The sequence below is a fragment of the Acartia tonsa genome, chromosome 5 (assembly GCF_053477335.1).
Source record: "Acartia tonsa isolate MP-2025a chromosome 5, ASM5347733v1, whole genome shotgun sequence".
Lineage (NCBI taxonomy): Eukaryota > Metazoa > Arthropoda > Copepoda > Calanoida > Acartiidae > Acartia > Acartia tonsa.
In genome coordinates, this window is record NC_137264.1 from 25,437,364 (window position 1) to 25,439,863 (window position 2,500).

The 2,500-nt window shown below is 42.0% G+C and overlaps 8 non-coding genes across 8 annotated transcripts; 5 read left to right on the forward strand and 3 right to left on the reverse strand.

The window, feature by feature from the left end:
- Positions 1-13: 13 nt before the first annotated feature.
- On the reverse strand, positions 14-86 carry TRNAR-ACG (transfer RNA arginine (anticodon ACG)). Its single transcript has one exon. It is a non-coding gene; the product is annotated as a tRNA-Arg (tRNA).
- An 84-nt stretch (positions 87-170) lies between these two features.
- Positions 171-243, forward strand: TRNAV-CAC (transfer RNA valine (anticodon CAC)). Its single transcript has one exon. It is a non-coding gene; the product is annotated as a tRNA-Val (tRNA).
- Positions 244-352: 109 nt separating this feature from the next.
- On the forward strand, positions 353-424 carry TRNAP-AGG (transfer RNA proline (anticodon AGG)). Its single transcript has one exon. It is a non-coding gene; the product is annotated as a tRNA-Pro (tRNA).
- Positions 425-561: 137 nt separating this feature from the next.
- Positions 562-633, forward strand: TRNAQ-CUG (transfer RNA glutamine (anticodon CUG)). The gene has a single exon. It is a non-coding gene; the product is annotated as a tRNA-Gln (tRNA).
- Positions 634-739: 106 nt separating this feature from the next.
- TRNAF-GAA (transfer RNA phenylalanine (anticodon GAA)) lies at positions 740-812 on the forward strand. The gene has a single exon. It is a non-coding gene; the product is annotated as a tRNA-Phe (tRNA).
- Positions 813-923: 111 nt separating this feature from the next.
- TRNAT-AGU (transfer RNA threonine (anticodon AGU)) lies at positions 924-997 on the reverse strand. Its single transcript has one exon. It is a non-coding gene; the product is annotated as a tRNA-Thr (tRNA).
- A 76-nt stretch (positions 998-1,073) lies between these two features.
- TRNAK-CUU (transfer RNA lysine (anticodon CUU)) lies at positions 1,074-1,146 on the reverse strand. The gene has a single exon. It is a non-coding gene; the product is annotated as a tRNA-Lys (tRNA).
- A 92-nt stretch (positions 1,147-1,238) lies between these two features.
- On the forward strand, positions 1,239-1,320 carry TRNAS-AGA (transfer RNA serine (anticodon AGA)). Its single transcript has one exon. It is a non-coding gene; the product is annotated as a tRNA-Ser (tRNA).
- The last annotated feature ends 1,180 nt before the right edge of the window (positions 1,321-2,500 follow it).

Below are 2,500 nucleotides of genomic sequence, written 5' to 3' on the forward strand. Positions count from 1 at the left end.
AAAGATAAAAATCCGATCTCGGCAGGATTCGAACCTGCAATCTTCTGATCCGTAGTCAGACGCGTTATCCGTTGCGCCACGAGACCCTGTAGTACACCGTTGGGACAGATCCATACCACATTTGCTACAACTCAATATTTCAAACAAAGAATTTGCCTCTCTACCAGCAAGGTTCCTTAGTGTAGTGGTTATCACGTGTCCTTCACACGGACAAGGTCGCCGGTTCGATCCCGGCAGGAACCAAACAGTCTGTTTTTTCTTCTTCTTTCTTGAAGGTCCTCGTTCAAAGGTGAGTCTCCTTCCGCAGGCATGTCAAATAAATACCCACACGCACTGTTACCACTCAACAGCTGGCTCGTTGGTCTAGGGGTATGATTCTCGCTTAGGGTGCGAGAGGTCCCGGGTTCAAATCCCGGACGAGCCCACTTGCTTTTTGGATTGGTCATGTTTGGCCCTAATTTCAGGGTTTCTGCAAATATGTTCCAGTTGTTTTACCTTTTTCTTTTCAATGGGAAAACGATTGGAAAACTGTACGTGCATCTTGACATCGCTAGATGTGAAGGTCCTATGGTGTAATGGTTAGCACTCTGGACTCTGAATCCAGCGATCCGAGTTCAAATCTCGGTAGGACCTGTCTCTTTTTCTGTTTGTTCGTTTGTTTTCGTCTGTCAGGCCACTTTTTCTTTTTGAAATGCTATGCTGCTGCGTTTCCGCTTGGGTCGCCAAGAACATAGCACAGGCCGTGATAGCTCAGTTGGGAGAGCGTTAGACTGAAGATCTAAAGGTCCCCGGTTCGATCCCGGGTCGCGGCATTTTGTTGAACTGTTTGTTTCGCTTCATTTTTCCTGTATCTTGGGCAAAATGTGAGCAGTGAAATCTTTCAGAGGCCTTCTTTTGACAGTTGGGTTGGTCAAAAAAAGTTGAGGCACCACCGAGATTCGAACTCGGGATCTCCTGTTTACTAGACAGGCGCTTTAACCAACTAAGCCATGGCGCCCTTTCTGCTGGTGGGTCCATGAGTGTGCACCTCATACTCGTTGCAGCTAAGTGGGAAACACACCAAAAGGAATGGTCGCCCAACGTGGGGCTCGAACCCACGACCCTGAGATTAAGAGTCTCATGCTCTACCGACTGAGCTAGCCGGGCTGCTTGCAAACCTGTGTGAAGTGGCAAGCTAAGCTAATCCAAGTTATTCTACTGTATGAGAATGCCGCCAAATGTGCCCCCATCAATGGATTGCAGTCGTGGCCGAGTGGTTAAGGCGTCTGACTAGAAATCAGATTCCCTCTGGGAGCGTAGGTTCGAATCCTACCGACTGCGGATAACATTTTGCCCTTCTCTCCATAGGTCATGGGCTGTTTGGGGGGTTACAAAGAGCCACAAATTGTCCTTTCCCTATGTGCCAGCAACGTTGGTTCAGTGGTAGAATGCTCGCCTGCCACGCGGGCGGCCCGGGTTCGATTCCCGGACGTTGCAGCAATTCATTTTGCAAGAACCTGAACCAGAATAGCAAGAGTTCCAACAAACAACATTCAAATGAAATCCGCTTGTCACTGGCGTACTCAAAGATGGAAAATATTTAGTTTTCGAGTACCAATCCTTGCCAGAATAATGCCAGGAAATGCGCAGCAATCGCGTTAACAAGATCCAAAATAAATTGCACTGAAAAAACCTATACTTTTTTCCCATTTTCAAAGTTTGAATTCTGTTGAATTAACTATTGTCTAAGGGATTTATGCATTCTATCGCTCAAGAGGACAGCTGCTGACCTCCAGTGTTCATGGTTAAGTCAAATACACGTTAAAGGTAAAAATTTGCCCCAAACAAAGTATTTTAATGTAATGTACTAGAAAAATAATTTGTTTAACTTAAATCTAAGTTTCAAAATTATTCTATTTTTCTAACCCATTGAGAGACTTTTTTTATGTGCTTTTTGGGAAAATTTTTATGTTTAATATGCATTTGACTAAGCCATGTACACTGGAGGTCAGCAGCTCTCCTTCAAGAATAGTTATTTAACAGAATCAAACTTTAAAGATGAGAGAAAAGTACAAATAAGTATTTTTTTCTGTTGATTTAATGGTATCTGTGCATACAATAGGCAACACCCAAATTTCCCTTTTTCATAAATTTATCTTGAAATATAAAGACATCCCAAAACTGATGGATTGGACTTGTAGAAGGAACCAATTGAGTATCTTAGGTCGAAAAAGGTTTGTGTTTTGAGCATTTGTGACCAAGTAGTGGCCAAACAGTGAGGAAACATATAAAAAGACTTTAGAAGTCCGAGATATTATTTTTTTGTTTTATTGAAACCCAAGAAAAAAATATGATTTTATTAACTTAAATTCATAAAGAGATTTTTATTATTTTACAACGATTGCAATAGATGAAGCATATTTATTATTAATGCACAGATAAAACATAGATGTGAAACAACAATATGAAGGCAGCACTTCATGAGATGGACTTGATTCGAGTAATAGTTGAAAGAACAGCT